The sequence below is a fragment of the Abramis brama genome, assembly GCF_963993115.1.
Source record: "Abramis brama genome assembly, chromosome: 4".
Lineage (NCBI taxonomy): Eukaryota > Metazoa > Chordata > Actinopteri > Cypriniformes > Leuciscidae > Abramis > Abramis brama.
The window spans coordinates 1,578,750-1,596,654 of NC_139966.1; the positions used below are offsets into that span (position 1 = coordinate 1,578,750).

General features: G+C 38.4%; 1 protein-coding gene across 1 annotated transcript in view; it reads left to right on the forward strand.

The window, feature by feature from the left end:
- Nucleotides 1-10,980: 10,980 nt before the first annotated feature.
- Nucleotides 10,981-17,905, forward strand: part of LOC311081542 (neoverrucotoxin subunit beta-like) — a 29,722-nt gene continuing 22,797 nt past the window's right edge. Inside the window, exon 1 of the mRNA XM_084112088.1 lies at nt 10,981-11,037. The gene's annotated coding sequence lies outside the window, so the exon portion shown is untranslated. The remainder of the gene's footprint in view (nt 11,038-17,905) is intronic.

Consider the following 17,905-nt stretch of genomic DNA (forward strand, 5'->3'; position numbering starts at 1 on the left):
GAGCTTTGGCTTTACATCGCATGCGATCTTCTCGCTCAGTGTGAGTAGGTACCTTGCTGAAATCGCACAGTGTATGCCCGCCTTAAGGGTAGAATAGTTGCACTGCACCCTCTGACTATTTCAGGACTGGCTGGATCGTGATTGTGAGCACACATTTACGACATGACGTTTCAAAGTGACACTGGGTCCTTAATGAACAAATATTTGAAATTATGAGATGCTCAGAATAATTAAAGGAGAACTCGGTAACTCTAGCGAACTCTAGTCACTTCTTCGCTGATTTTCCCTTTTGTTGTCGCATGTTTTCCCCACGAGCTCCCCCTACAGCTGTGGGAGGGTGTATATTTCACAACACGGTCGTAAAAAACTCACTTGCGGCGGCCTCCTCCCCCTCTCTACCGCTGCTCATGTGCGTTTGTTTTGATCGGAGCAAGCCAACTGTATCGTGTGGAGCTATGTCTACCGAGGTGGGTAATCTGGTAATACATCATACATGCGTGTTTGTTTATGTCGAATTGCCGTAAAGCAATTCGTGTTTCGCGCTCGTTCTCATTCTCGTTCTCGCTTCTCACGAGACTTCCAATTTCTATCTTGCCGGGACGGTAGTCCCCAAGTTGCAAGGTTAGTTTTCCGCCTGGGAACGCTGGGGGGAGCGGGGAAAGTCACCAATATCACCAGAACAGGTTGTTTAACCATCCAAATGATTTCTAGACAGTTTTATTACGTTAAAAAGTTACCAAGTTCTCCTTTAAAGATCTAAATTAATTAATAATTTATATTATGACTATTTTCTAATAAGAAACAAGATCTAAATTTGATTATCATTTGAAATTGGAGTCAGATTAAGCGTAGAGCTAAAGTAATATTGAAACTAAATTCTAATAAATTAAGTGAACTTCACTGGAGCGCTGAAAAGACATGTACACATTATCCCTTCGTCCACCGTTGGACTCCGTCTTTGGGCCAATGGGTGGTCTTTACAAAGCCATAGGATGATTTAAACTTGATCTAATAGATCTGCAACCCAGTGACAAGGGGAGGTACAAGTTCATTTTCTCCTGCAACAAACCCACAAACAAAGTGTTAAACTCCTCTCTAGAAGTGTCAGCTCACATGGGATCTGATCAGGGAAGGTATTTTATTGGACATGTAAGGAAAGTTGTGTGAAATGTAAACATCAGGCAGAAACTGTACACATGCAATGGTCTTCTCGCATTTATCTTATTGTGTGACTGTCTGGAGTCAGGTTTCTCAACTGACTATGAAACCTGTTAGATCACTATATAAACAAACACTAAACAGTTTGGACAAGAAACCTGTTAGATGGCAATGTTGTAATACTTTAAAAAAAAATTGTTTGCTTAGTTGTGAAAATTAAAAGTCTCTCATTAAAATGTTTTTTAAATGTGTAAATAATCTTGCTCCAGGTAGTAAGGGGATCACTACAAGAGTTGCAACTAATCAGAATTGCACAGTACCGAAGAGAAAAAACTAATTTGCACAATCGACAGTTTCAGTTCAAGGTTCACTTCTTTGGAAGAGCTTATCAGGTGAACTGAAAATGCAAACATAGTTGAACATCTTTAAAAGAAATCTAAAAATTGGTTCAAACAAAAGCAGGTTTGTGAACACTGATGGTCGTACACTGTCTCAGCTTTCTGTTATTATTGTTATATTTTTTTCCAATGTTTGCTTAGTTTTAATTGTTGAATAAAAGCCTAACCAGCGACTGGGGCTGCAAAATAGCCTTTGGCTAGAAGCCTGTATGTGGAGCATCGGCTGCTTGAAACCTGTTTTATTGTTTTTTGTTTTGGCTGTTTTATTTATGCTGGCTGTTTCAAGTCACAGAAGTCAGATAAATTCCAACACATAGGGTCAAAATGTTATTGATGTTAAACAAATAAAAAACGAATATAATACAGATGAACAAATGATAAAGCTTGGGTGGCTGAATATTTGATCCCTTTCTTCAGAAACACTTTCTTACATTATTTTAAATGAGTCCAGCCCGCAAGATTACTGTTATAAACATGAACCTCGTCTGAAAGGCAAAGGGGGAGGTATCGCTGTAATTTTTTTAATATTTTCAGTATTACTGAGAAGTCTAGTTTCAAATAATTATTTTGGTGTGTTGAATGCTTGAAGTGGTCACTTATGCTCCCAAAAATCTGTGCAACCTCAAAATTGACAAAATATTACGAAGTCTGTTAACAGGACGTTAACACAGGCCGAAGGACACACTGAAGATGGACGCAAAGATGCGCACCAGACACAGCAAGATCACTGTTCATGATGCTCGAAATATAGGAAGAAAAATAAATATTGAATTGGGTGGGTTTATATGAATGTATCTCTGAAGGAAACTGACTGTCTTCTGAATAGTTTTGATGGCATTTTCTTTTCCTCTTACCTCGTATAAAGTTGTGCTTATAAGCGCAGCTGCTTTTTTACAGCGGTACCCAAAGGAATGCATATTTTCCATAAGCGCCACCTACTGTCCGAGAGTGAATTTGCATTTTCATTCAGTCCGTCTGTTTTTGTTTTATGCAGGTGTCTTATGTAATGATTTCACAAACCTAAAGTCAGACCATTCCATATTTGCTTTAAGTCTTGAAATTACACAATCTAGTTTAAATCAAAAACAACTGCTCATGCTACATGTGTGTAGCATCTTTGTTTGGATTGTGATTAAAATGCAGTGGTTGACTCATTTCAACTGGCTACAGTTTTTTTTTAAAGGCCAGTTTGGACTGTTATAGTCCAAATGGCAGCTGGTATTGGTATTGGCCAATTTGCTTGTAAAAACAACTCCGGAAAACGGATGAATTTCACATGAAAAATCTATAGGTAGATCTAGCCTTTCATCAAAGCTGAGGTCAGGGATCTTGGCCTTGAAAAGGTTGGTGACCACTGACTAGTGTGAATGATTAATCCCGCTTGACATTTGTGCTGGCTACTGTATACAGGCCACCAGGGCACCATACAGACTTTATCAAAGAATTTGATCAAAGAGTTAGTACTGGCTGCAGATAAAATCCTAATTGTTGGTGATTTTAATATACATATAGATAATGAAAAAGATGCATTGGGATTGGCATTTAAAGACATTCTGAACTCTATTGGAGTTAGACAAGTCAAGTCAAGTTTATTTATATAGCGCTTTTCACAACATAGGTTGTATCAAAGCAGCTTCACAGTAATAAATTAAAACAATACATCAATGTTTGTTTCTAGTGGAACGTCCACGTTTGGTAATGCTGATCAATAGTATTGTTGATTGATTAGTTAAATTAAATATCCCCAAATATCCCCAACTGAGCAAGCCAAAGGCAACAGTGGCAAAGAACCGAAAAACTCCATCAGGTGACCTAATGGAGAAAAAAAAAACCTTGGGAGAACCCGGGCTCAGTCGGGGGCCAGTTCTCCTCTGGCATTTATGAACTAGAGGTCGGATTTAACTGTGAGATTAACAATATTATATGAATGCCTGGCTGAAGAGATGCGTCTTTAATCTAGTTTTAAACTGTATCTAGTTTTAAATGCTACTCTATAGGTACTCAAGATTAACATGAGATTGACTGAAACTGAGTGTTTCACCCCCCCTTTAAATGAAAATGATCTTGCTAAATAATATTGAAAAAAATAATAGAGAAAAAATATTGGTCCATCACTGCATCACGACTGCTGGTAAAGCGCATCTGAACCCCATGTGAGACGAGATGATGCCTTATAGCAGGGGTTCCCAAACTTTTTCAGTCTAGGACCCACCTAGACAAGTATAATCAATCTCAAGACCCACCATAAAATGTTTAAATGGAAATAAGGGGAAAAACGCATCTTCATTTAGTAGTAGAGAACAGTTTTTATTTTCCTATTAATTTAATTTATTTTCATATGAATGAAATATATAATTGATTGCAATACCAAAAGGCTTGAAAGAAATACAGAAAGTTATAACCACTCAGATGTCAAAACAGCAGCCTCATTGTTATGTTAAGGTTATGAGAGGAATAGCTGAGTACTACAAAAAAACATGTACAAATCTCAAGAACTGAAATATTGTGTTTAATAACTACTTCAAGCTTAAGAGTAAGCAAGTTAAATGTATTAGTGTGAAGGGTGTGCCTGCTTCTTTGAACACAACACATCGAATCTAGGAATTATTTTCGACAGACTGACACGCATGTCTTGTGATGGTTGTAGCTGTGATCTGTATTTTGTTTTCATTGCAGTCAGAGCAGAAAATCCACTCTCACATAGGTAGGTGGTAGAAAAGGGTACCAAAACTTTGAGTGCAGCAGCTCCTAATGTGGGGTATTCCTTGGAAACAAACACCCAGAACTGTCCAAGACTCTTTGACTCTCTGAAAAGCAGTTGAAGGCTCCTGTCTGAAGCCACATCTATCAGCTCCTCCTCTGCTCTTCCTGTTAGGACACAGTGCTCTCTTGCCTCACTACAAAAAGGATCCCGTATCCAGTCCCATTCTGTCATATCTACAGATGATTGATTTGATAGAAAAAGATAAAATTGCTATTCCAATGAAGTCAACTGATAAGAGTGTTTAACATGTATAAAATAATAATAATAATAATAATAATAATAATAATAATAGAACCAAAAATATGTATCTTACCTCTAATATCAGGAAAATACTCGTGGAATTTCTGAATGAGTGCGCCGAGGTGAGAATGCACAGTGTCTCGGATGCGTTCGCCGTCATTGGCGCACACCTCGCAAAGTGATGGAAACATGTCCCACACTCCTTTTTCCACTCGGGATCTCCACAATTTCAGCTTGCTAGTGAAAGCTGTGATCTTGTCCATATAGGTCAGGATGGATGATGATGGACCTTGCATGCTTTCATTCAGTACATTTATATGAGTGAATATGTCCGACAGATAGGCAAGCTTCGCGCACCATTCTTCATCTGACAGATGTACAGCAAGAGGAGAATTAACATTTGCTAAAAACTGTGAGACCTCTTCTCGCAGCTCAAGCAGACGAGTTAACACCTTACCCCGTGATAGCCATCTGACCTCGGCGTGAAGTAGGAGGTGCTGATGTTCTGAGCCCATTTCAGTGCATAGCGATGTAAAAAGTCGTGAGGAGAGTGCCCCGGCCTTGATAGCATTTACTATTTTGATGGCAGTCTGCAACACATCGTTTAACTCCGGGTGCAGTTTCTTACTGGCAAGGGCTTCTCGATGTAAAAAACAGTGGGTAAAAGTAGCTAATGGGGCCAGCTCCCTTACTCGAGCAACAAGACCACTTTTCTTTCCTGTCATTGCAGCCGCACCGTCCGTGCAGAGGCCCACACAGTTTTCCCACTGGAAGCCCTCGGACGTTATGAATCTATTTAAGCAGTCAAAAATATCTGCCCCTGTCGTTCGTTCTTTCAGTTCTTCACAAAATAAGAAGTCCTCAACGATGTCAGTGGAGTCAACGTACCTGACATAAGCCAGTAACTGTGCACATTTTGCAACATCTGTGCTTTCGTCCAGTTGTAGAGCAAATGCAACATTACTCCGGATTTTGTCACTTGTCTGTTCGCGCAAATCAGAGGACATTTCCTCAATACGTCGTTGTACTGTGTTATCAGAAAGTGGAACTTTAGCGATCTTTCCTGCAGCTTCTTTACCCAGCATTTCCTCAACGATGTCTATGCAGGCTGGCAGCAGAAGCTCCTCTCCTATGCTGTGTGGCCTTTTGGATTTTGCGATTCTGTATGCAGCTAAAAATGAGGCTCGCATTGCTTTTTCAGGGATGCTGGCTGTACCTTTAATCAGTTTTTGCTGACGAAGATACTCTTCTTTTTTTAGAAGAAAATACGATCGCCCCTTGTTGGCGTATGCAGAGTGTTTTGTTGTGAGGTGCCGTTTAAGTTTTGAGGGTTTCATGCTAGCACTGGCCAACCTTTCTAAGCATAAAAGACATTGAGGGACTTCCTCGCCGTCTGGACCTCCGCAGGCAATAAAACCAAGATCAAGGTAGGACTGGTCATACTTTCTTCGTGGCTCCTTTTTAGATTGTTTTGTTTCCGACGACTTTTCACAGGTCTGTGATGCCTTTAGTTTTAAAAACTTTTCCATTTTTTTACGCTACGCGGAGTGCGTGGTCATTGAATGCTGTATTTGTACTGATGTAGGCCTAGAGACACGTGACAGTTCAACTCAAATGAATCAGACGATTTTATTCAGCGAGTCATTCGTTGATTCAGATTTCTGATTCTTATGTAGGCTATGTATGTGTGTGTGTGTGTGTGTGTGTGTGTGTGTGTGTTTTAATTCCTTAAAAGAATCGTCACTTAAGAGCAGCTGCGGCGCTACCATTGGGCCGGGTGGGCATTTTAGGTCCGGGCCCACCCAATTTCTACTATGGTTTTGTACGTTTCTTCATTCGGATCTATTTGCGATCCATTCCATTCTAAACAAACAACATAGTTCACATGCTTCGTCCTTACATTATTCATTAAGATAATAATTAATAAATGCACGCATAATTATCAGTGAACTTGATAAATGTTGCAGATATATTTTACTATGCATGCACAAACAAATGCCTTTCAACTTGTGTGCAAAATTCAGAATAAAATGAATGTGCAGCAATTTGTACAGATAGAGTGTCTGTACGTGTTGTAGTCATTAAATAAGCTCACTTAGTTTCATATTTGTTAAAATATTATAATGTAATTTTTTCATCCATGTTGATTATGAAAAGTGAACCGCACGAGTAAGATAGGATGCGCAATATATCGAGAGACATAGAGTGGGTCAGACATGATTTTGACCACTTAATTAAGTTTTATTTAGTAAAAAAAAACTTTTTTTAAGTGAATTTCGTTTTGTATAAATTGTATCTTCATTTTAATATATTTTTTAATCAACGATTGCCTGTATTTAATAAAGAAGCAAATATAGCAGACGACAATCATGGAGACCACTTGCATTGCTGCTCGTGAACTGGAGCGCATATCATCCTAACTTAACGAAAACTCAGCGTATGCCTCACTCACAGACATACGAAAACGAAAAGAAAAAGGCTTCTCTCTGATAATGTAATCCATGATGTGCATTTCTCTCTATAGGCGCGTTCATTACGGAGATGGCGATCGTCAACGGTCAACTTAATCTTTACAGCTGTAGCTGTTGTTGCTGTTAATAAACTAAAAATTTGGCCTATAATTTTATTAAACAATAAATTAAATGGAATTGTAATTGTATTAACAAAAGCAACAAAAAAAATCCTGTTTAAGTTTTTTTTTTTTTTAAACCTATGCTATGCATTAAATTCGGGTAGGCTACTGAGTCGCTGTCCTCAGTGCCCAGAAAAGCGCTGAAACGGAGATGAAGGGGAACCCGTTTTTATTTTATTTTTTTATTTTTTTTGGCTTATTTTAACTGGCCCATCCAGCTTTCTGGAGGCCCACCTACAATCAAAATCCTGGCGCCGCTAGTGCTTAAGAGTCGTTTTTGGTCATTAATCGGACTGGTTTTGTTTCACTCATCGTAACGTAAATTTAGCTGCAGCTAAGTGACTTTGTGCGACCCACCTTTTCTCACTGTGCGACCCACTAGTGGGTCGCGACCCACAGTTTGAAAACCACTGCCTTATAGCAAAATGATTTTGAGCCATAGTTTAAGAACAGAAAATGTGCTGTTAGACATTTTCTCACTCAATCATGTGGATTTTATTGTTCTTCTCAACATGAACATGTGAAACAATATATTATAGCTATATTCTGACTCAAGTGTATATGTACGCTCTATACGATAACTGGCGCAGTCTGCTTTAATAGCATTTTTTTTTCATTTGCGCTGCTTGAGCTTAAAGGTATAGCGGAGGATTTTCTTTTTCCGGGTGGGTAGTGTAAACTATTGGTCCACCTAAGTGTCAATCATTCTGGTGATATGTTTACGTAAGGCCGTCGTACGTGCTCGTCCCTTAGTTTTCGCTTTCTGCGCATGCGCACTTTCAGGTGTTTATGTGTGGTGGTGAGCTAGAGCTACGGTTTAAGCCATTCATTGAAGCTCGCCGTTTCACCGGGTCCTTTGAAAATGTCTGAGGGTCGCAAGAGAAAGAGTTTGTACGAACTGTATGAGAAGAAGAGAAAGGCCTCAGAAGAGAGAAACAAGATCAGAGTGTTTTTGGGAGATTGTTTCACACGATGGCGTGCGCTGAAAACACAGGCTGGGCTTCCCACTGATGCCTCAGTCGCGAAGTTTCTACTCGACAGGTAAAGTTTGGCATGCTATTTGGAGAAAAAGTGCAAATCTTCTTTTGGAAAGTAATCTTGTATGAGTGATGCCGACAGCAACTTGTAAACAGAGCGTGCACGAGGAGAACCTCGCACACGTTTAATAGGCGTTCCCTCTCGGGAGCAGACCGTGTGTTGCGCATGTGCATTTTTTCAAAAAGTGGAAAGGGCGGTTCTTATCTAAAATTCGGAAAGATCCTCCGCTATACCTTTAAATGCTTTTGTTCTTTATATTTTTTGTTTACACATATTGTTTCATGTTTTTCACTAAAAGAAAACCTTAAAATATAACCTAAGCTCGTTGTGTATATTGCCTAATCGTAAGCTTGTTCAGAAATGGTGACAAAAAAAAAAAAAAAAAAGTATTTCTCGTTAAACATCATTTAAATAAACGAATATTACGATTTTTACGAGGTTAAATATTCAAATACAATATTTTAGAAAAAATATCCATCCCTACTTTAGACACAGTTGTTCCTTTGAGCTTAAAGAAGATTAAAGAAGATAGTCCAACACTGTGGTACAACCAAGCGGCAACATTCTGATCTGAAAAATGAAGCCTACCCGGAAGTGTGAAAAACTGCAATATATCGAAAATCCGCTAGAGGGAGGTCCCAAAAGGGAGCAAATGTCCATAGCCCCCATGTTAAAATGTCCGTTTTCACAGCATAAATTCATGTTTTTACAGGTTGGTCCCATGGACTTTTATTGTATTTTTCGATAGCTTCCGAGTGCCTGACAACTGTGAGGGGGGTGAATTTTTTTCTAACTCGTTAGTTTAGATCGTATTTAGATATAAAATGTATGTCAATAAGGGCGTGGTTAACTTTGATTGACAGCTTGATTGACAGCTGACAAGGCAGCGCCACGAAGAATGACAACATAAGAAGCGCCATTTTTTAATACAGTTGACATATAATACTACTGTTTCTGTATCATGAAATGTAGTTTTAAGAGTTTTTCAGGCGAGAATGTAGTTGTTTAAAGCTCAAATCTGTGGTTTATTTAAAGATTTATGAAAACTTTATCCAGTTGATCCAGCGTTGATGACCGGGCGCTCGGCGTTCATGTAACCCGCCTGGAGCACCCTTTCCTCGGCTTGACGTTCTGATGTTTGCCCCCAATGCCGCGGACTCTGGCGTCTCTGTAGTGGTTAAACATGAGATATAATTAGTCTTGTGTATATCTAATGGGCGATTTTTGGTCTCGTGAATCTATAATTTGTTCCCTGGGCAATCGTTCTGGCTGAGGGGAAGTTTCATAACTTTATAAGCTATTTAACTTTACCGATGTATGGTTAGACTAGAGCGCTGACTTTGTATGTTTGACTGAATTGTTTGCTTTATTTGTTTAGCTTCTTGTAACTTTACCTTTTACTTATACTTTTATAATGGCTAATATTGATAAAACTGAAATTTAACAAAAAGAGACTGGGTTGAGTTTTGTCATTTTAAATTTTAATACAACGAAGATGATCTGTAATGTTGTTTACTGCAAAATCTGTTGTTTAGAACAAATGCACATATTGCCTGGACCATAAAATGTTTAATATTTTTATATTATATTTAAAATGAAAAGAGGCAGGTTTGTGTTTTATATTTTGTTTTTTCATAAATAGGCAAACGTTATGTGCAGTTGAATATAATCAACAAGGAAACGTGAGGAATGAAAACAAACTAAAAGTCTATGAACTGAATATAACTGAACATACAGTAATGATGACACTTGCATTGTAATGCATTGTATTATTTTTATGGGCTGAAATTCAACATGGTTGTATATTTAAGCTGTGAATATTTCAATTCAAAACATTTCACACACATTTTCATTATTAAAAACTCAATAATCCATATTCACCTTTCAGAGTTCACTTTCAAAATATTCATTCTGTTTAATAATACAAACATGGGGCATGGGGTAATTTCCATAAGATCATCTCTCAATCAAACTAGCTATTAGGCTAATTAAAATAAAACCATGCCAATCTCTAGGTATGGTGAAGGCTATGTGATGATGTGGGGCTATTTTAATTCCAGAGGCCAAGGGAACTTGATCAGGACGCATGGATCCATGAAGTAACTGGCCTTTAAAAATAAAAATCTGCCTGGCTCTATGGGGATTTCACATAGGGGTGTCCAGACTTATGCACTCTGTATTTTAGGAAGAACATTTATTTATTAACAATACATTATTCATTCACAAAGAAAACTGGTGTCCTTAAAGGTTGGAGTTTTCCTAATTTTTTCAATTAAGGCATTAAGTTAAATTTCCAAAAGATGATTTTTTTATTCCTCTTTTTAGTCAACTTTAGCATGGGTGTGTTCACTTATGCTTAGCACATATAGGCCTGGTTTCACAGACAGGGTTTAGATTAAGTCAGGATTAGGCCTTAGTTAAACTAGGACCTTAAAGTAGTTTTTATAAACCTGCCTTAGAAAAGATATGCTTTCAGTTAAAACAGTTTAAACATGCATTTTAACCCTCAAGCCTTGTCTGTGAATCCGGCAGAAGTGTGCCGTTTGGGACAGAGCGTAATGAATGCGTTTGAATGTGTGACTTCACTGATTGGATCTGGATATAATTTTCAGAAACTAACATTTTAATCAATTCTACTCCGTACCTCACTCAAAATGATTGTATACTGCCAGAAAGCATTTCAAGGACAAAGGGGCAATGACCACTGGGGCAATGACCCCCCCTTGTGTGTGTGTGTGTCCCGTGCTAGCAGAATGAGTCAGAATGTCAATTACGAGCTACAGGAAAAATTTGAGGTTCTCTTAGAGGTATACCTTTCCTTTGTTTTAATAATCCATGCAAAATACTGTTTTAGTGCAGCATAACGCAAACATTATCTGTTATGTCTTAAATAAACATTTGGTTAACTGTTGGGGAAAAACGTGATTTGTAACATTATATTACATCCATGCGGTAAAGTAGGTCATAATATATAGTATGTCTGTCTCATTAATGTTAATCAAACAATTGTGGTATCATGGAAAAAAAATAATATATATGTTTCCTATAGATATGGGTTTTGACTTGGTTTGTGCAAAATGTGGTGTTATTATCAGGGATTTTAAAGTATGGTTGCTTAGTGAATTTGTTGTGGAACCTTTAGAAAATGTTAACTTATTATTTGTTCATATTTTATTACTGACTATTTACTTGTCTTTTATAATGTTTTAAATTGACATTAATTAGGCTTGTAGTTTTGCTGTAGTATCAAAATTGTAATAGATCATTTTGTGATATTTCACTGGCCTCTGAACATTTGAACCGCTGACCCAATCCAAGCCTGAGCCCTGCTGAAGCAGCTCTGAATATGTGCTGTGCTGTTAAATGATAGATCAAATACACACAGTGACAGTAACAGAAACTCATACTATGCATTTTAGCAGGCTTAATTAAGCATGGAAGCAGGAAATATATATTTGCTGAACAAATTAATTCAACTAATATGATTTACATTCTTTTGGTTTCTCTACCCAATACATTTAAAAATGACAAATGCAGTGAAAATACCGTTATTGGTATCAGTATCGGTATTTGGTATTGGTGAGTACCAAAAATTAAAGTATCTGTATCAGATTTGTTCTGGAAAAAGTGGTTATTGGTGCATCCCTATAATATATATATATATAATGCAAATTGATGACTTTACAAACACATAGACTATGATTAACAGCCTTGTATAGTTACAGGTCTGCTTACAGTTGGCCTGTCTTTAACAGTTTATAAGTTTTCCATAACAACAGAGCGTAAACCAATGAGAACGCGGGACAGTGATGATGATACATAACAACAGAGCGTAAACCAATGAGAACGCGGGACAGTGATGACGATCCATAACAACAGAGTGTAAACCAATGAGAACGCAGGACAGTGATGATGATACATAACAACAGAGTGTAAACCAATGAGAACGCAGGACAGTGATGATGATACATAACAACAGAGCGCAAACCAATGAGAACGCGGGACAGTGATGACGATCCATAACAACAGAGCGTAAACCAATGAGAACGCGGGACAGTGATGACGATCCATAACAACAGAGCGTAAAGTAAACCAATGAGGACGCAGGACAGTGATGACGATCCATAACAACAGAGCATAAACCAATGAGAACGCGGGACAGTGATGATGATACATAACAACAGAGCGTAAACCAATGAGAACGCGGGACAGTGATGACGATCCATAACAACAGAGTGTAAACCAATGAGAACGCAGGACAGTGATGATGATACATAACAACAGAGTGTAAACCAATGAGAACGCGGGACAGTGATGATGATACATAACAACAGAGCGCAAACCAATGAGAACGCGGGACAGTGATGACGATCCATAACAACAGAGCATAAACCAATGAGAACGCGGGACAGTGATGACGATCCATAACAACAGAGCGTAAAGTAAACCTATGAGAACGCGGGACAGTGATGATGATACATAACAACAGAGCGTGATAATAATAATAAATTGAATTTATATAGCGCTTTTCACGAACTCAAAGTCGCTTTACAGGGCAGGTAGACAATAAAAAAAAAAATGATGCAGACAGAGATGAAAATGTAGGGGATATGGGGCTATTGGTAGGCAGAGGTGAAGAGATGGGTCTTGAGGCGGGACTGAAAGATGGTGAGGGACTCAGAGGTGCGGATCTCTAGGGGGAGGGAGTTCCAGAGCCTGGGAGCTGCCCTGGAGAAGGCTCTGTCCCCAAAACTGCGGAGGTTGGACTTGCGGATTCAGAGGAGACTGGCTGAGATGGATCTGAGGGACCGTGAGGGTTGGTAGGGGGAAAGGAGGTCAGTGGGGTATGAGGGGGCCAGATGGTGGACGGCTTTGTAGGTGAGGACCAGGGTTTTGTATATGAAAAAACTGTAAATATTACTGAGAAAAAAACAAACAAAAAAAGAACAAACTTTGCACCTTTTTTAAACAATCACTGCCAGCTGTCAAGGAAACCAAATACAATTTATTTCACTTTTCATGTACTCTGTTTCTTAATCAAACAGGGACGAGAGAGAGGACAAAAAACAGCAAGGGTCAAATACAGAGGAGTGGTTACGTAACGGGTTATTTATAGGAAAATTATAATTTTTTAAAGTGCAAAAGAAAAGGTTGCCAAATAATGTGAAATTGTTCTGTTCTGCCAATCATTGTAAATCTATTTTTTTCTATTTGAATAAACTGCAACAGGTCGTGCATCCAATGAAAGTAGCTGGGTGGAAAATTATTTTTCTAGTTCATCAATATAAGCCTTTTGGCAATTATTAAGCAAAAAGCTAGAGCGTTTGACTGTAAAGATGATGAGGACACCTTTGCGGGATTAAGACCCAATAGTGCCACTAAAGGGCACAGTTCAACATCTAAAATAAAAACGTCAGAAATTGACTTGAAGACAGAAGAGGTCAATGCTGGGCAAAGCCAAAAAGTATGATAGAGAGTAGCCGGTGCTTGTCGACATCGGTCACAAGTAGGATCGAGATCCGGGTTTATTTTATACAGTTTAGCTTTTGTCCAGTATATTCTGTGTAACAGCTTAAACTGCATTAGTGAGTGACGAGTGCAAATGGAGGTGGTATGTACACGACAAAGGGCCTTTGACCATTCCTTAGGAGACAGACCCGGCATTTTCTGAAAGCCAAAGTGTTTTCTAAATAGTTGCCAATTTTTTTGGCTGTGCAGAACTAAAGGGTTTGAAGAATAATGGGAATAGAAGAACATACCAAAGCATGTAAAGAAACTCAGATACAAGAGTCGCACTCTATTTCAACCTATGACGGAACTCAATGACACAGACCATAATGTGACTGACTCCAATATAAAATGCTATGAATGTTTGCTGCCCAGTAATAAAATAAGAAATAAGGAAGTGTGAATCCACCTAATCTTTTGGGTTGCTGAAGGAATAAATTCTGAATTCTTACTGGGCCTCCGTTCCAAATAAAATCTGAAATCACTCGATTTAGTGACTGGATCGGAGATATATACTGTAACACTACGTCATCAGCATAGAGGACAATTTTCTGTTCTTTTCCTACTCTATGGATGCCAGTGATATTGCAATTGGTATGAAAAGAGATTGCAAGAGGTTCTATAGCTATAGCAAACAAAAGTGGGGACAGGGGGCAACCCTGTCTTGTCCCACGGTGAAGAGAAAGATATTCAGAACTAATAACATTTGTTTTTACCAACGCCAAAGGGGAAGAATAGAAGAGTTTTACCCAGGACACAAATTTAATTTATCACCAAACCCAATTTTTTTTTAATGTATAAAATAAATAGTCCCACTCAACACAGTCGAAAGCCTTCTAGAGACTAGGGCTTCTGGCATGTTACAGATACTGTCCATCTAGTTAGTTTTGATTGACTGATTCACTTCCGTTGCGATCATTAGTTATTAACTTAGGGGCCGCTAACACGACACCATTCTAACAGGAAAATCCTAAACGCGCTCCGGCCACCCATCCGCACAAAACAGTGCCTGGTGTCTTGAGAATGCACTCCCTGAAATAGGTTTGAAGGTGCAAATGTATATCTCTGCGCAAAACTCAAAAACGCAAACCCGCAGAAACGCAGATGTCGCGCACATGTACACTACGCGTTCAGCCCAAAGGTATGGTGTTTGAATATAAATGTGCGCAGGCGTGTAGTCCTTCTTTACAAATCAACCCTCAATAAACTACTTGTCTGGCTCTTAAAATGTAAAGCCAAATATGCATTATAATATTACATCAGATTTCATTAACATGTGAACTTGTGAATCTAGGTATTATTAAGTGGCCGTATTTTTGAGATTAGTCGTGATAGACGCAATAGACGTGAAGGACTATAAAGCGTTAAGAGCTCGCTCAAGTACTGCAGAGCTAAACCATTTAGTGCTTTGTAAGTAATCAGCAATATTTAAAAATTTATACGAAGTTTAATAGGGAGCCAATGCAGTTTTGACAGAACTGGGCTAATATGGTCATACTTCCTGGTTCTGGTAAGAACTCGAGCTGCTGCGTTTTGAACCAGCTGTAGTTTGTTTATTAAGCGTGCAGGGCATCCACCCAGTAGAGCATTACAATAATCTAGCCTTGAGGTCATGAACGCATGAACTAATTGTTCCGCATTTGTCAATGAGAGCATATGACGTAATTTAGATATATTTTTAAGATGGAAAAATGCGGTTTTACAGATACTAGACACGTGACTTTCAAATGAAAGATTGGTATCAAAGAGCACACCCAGGTTCCTAACCGACGACGAAGACTTAACAGAGCAGCCATCGAGTGTTAGACAGTATTCTAGATTATTACGTGAGGAAGTTTTTTGTCCAATAATTAGAAACTCTGTTTTTTCAGAATTTAGAAGTAGGAAATTGCTAGTCATCCAGATTTTTATATCAGCTATGCATTCCGTTAGTTTTGTGAATTGGTAAGTTTTGTCAGAGCGTGAAGAAATATAGAGCTGAGTATCATCAACATAACAGTGAAAACTTATTTCATGCTTCCTAATGATATCTCCTAATGGTAGCATGTACAGAGTGAACAGCAGCGGTCCTAGTACTGAGCCTTGTGGTACGCCATACTGAACTTGTGATTGATGAGACATCTCTTCATTTACTGCTACAAACTGATAACGGTCAGATAAGTATGATTTAAACCATGCTAGTGCAATTCCACTAATGCCAACATAGTTTTCTAGTCTATTTAAAAGAATGTTGTGATCGATAGTATCAAATGCAGCACTAAGATCGAGTAACACTAATAGAGAGATACAACCACGATCGGATGATAAGAGCAAATCACTTGTGACTCTAACGAGAGCTGTTTCGGTACTATGGTACGGTCTAAATCCGGACTGGAAATCCTCGCAGATATCATTTCTTTCAAGAAAGGCACACAGTTGTGAAGATACTGCCTTTTCTAATATCTTTGACAGAAAAGGTAGATTCGAGATCGGCCTGTAATTGACTAATTCTGTGGAATCAAGTTGCATTTTTTTAACAAGCGGTTTAATCATAGCCAGCTTAAAATTTTTCAGTACATATCCTAGTGACAAAGATGAATTAATGATATTTAAGAAGAGGATCTATGACCTCTGGGAGCATCTCTTTCAGTAGCTTAGTCGGTATAGGGTCTAACATACATGTTGTCATGTTGTCATTTTTCTGGCTGCTCTCTTAAGGGCCCGAGTGTGCTCGTTGTACCACGGAGTTGGACTATTTTCTTTAATCTTCTTTAAGCGCAACGGAGCAACTGTGTCTAAAGTGCTGGAAAAGAGAGAGTTAAAAGTTTCTGACGCAATATCGAGTTCTTCTAAGCTATCCGGGACGCTGAGATGATGAAACTGATTAGGAATATTATTAATAAAGCAATCTTTAGTGGCAGAAGTGACAGGTCTAACATATTTATAACACAGAGTCTACGTCGAACGTGAGCGACTAAAAGGGAACAGTGAAACGTTTCTATACTCCTTTACTCACAAAACTGAGCAAATTAAATGTGGAATTATTCTTGCTCCATTTGATCAACCACAAATTACTCCACTATCTCTGACTAATTTTGAACAAGTTACATCAGAACTAGTGTTCCAGCTATAAGCTGGATTCTCTTTCTACACGTCAAACCAGAATTTTTTATGACTTTCAGTGCAAATGTGACAGCTATAATTAACAGCTCATTAGCAAGTGGACTTGTTCCAAGCAGTTTTAAACATGCAATCTTACATCCCTTGTTAAAAAAACCTTTTCTGGATCCGGCAATACATGACAACTACAGACCGATCTCCAAACTGCCTCTCATGTCAAAGATTTTGGAGAGAGTTGTTTATTCCCAGCTCTACTCTTATCTAAATACATTTAACATTTTGGATACCTTTCAGTCTGGTTTCAGATGTGTTGCACAGCACTGAATCTGCATTATTGAAGGTCACAAATTATATTCTACTCTCCATAACCTCAGGTTCGCCGGTTGTCCTAGTTTTGTTAGATATCAGTGCTCATTTCGATACGATTGACGATGATAGTCTTTTAAATAGTTTATAATATATGGTGTGCATGCAGGGAACAACCCTCCAGTGGTTTTCATCCTATCTAAAAGAAAGGACATTCTCTGTGAATTTGGGCAACTTTTCTTCTGCATCGGCTCAGCTACTATGTGGTGTCCCTCAGGGGTCAATTTGGGACCCCTGTTATTTTCATTGTATATGCTTCCCCTGAGCTTTATCTTTCAGAAGTACATCATATCTTATCACTATTATGCCGATGATTCCCAGTTTTATTTCCCAGTGAGTATAGACAAAAATTGCTCATCTGAAAAAGCCTTAAATTGTTTTAAAGATATCAAACATTGGCTGTCTAATTGAGAGCAATTAAATGAGAGCAAAACTGAAGTCTTGATCTTTGGTTCCTCCTTGTCCCATTTACCTGGCCTAGCTGTCCAGTTAGGCCCGTGTAGAACATTGTTGAACTCGTTGATTTTAACGACGTTGATTTGAATCAACTCGTTAACGTTGATTTTTGACTCATCTCTACTTTTCAATAAGCAGATCAGTGTTGTTGTAAAGAGTAGTTTTTACCATCTGAGATCAATTGCTAAAATAAAAACTTTCCTTTCCCTTTCTGACTTGGTAATTGTGATCCACTCATTTATTTCA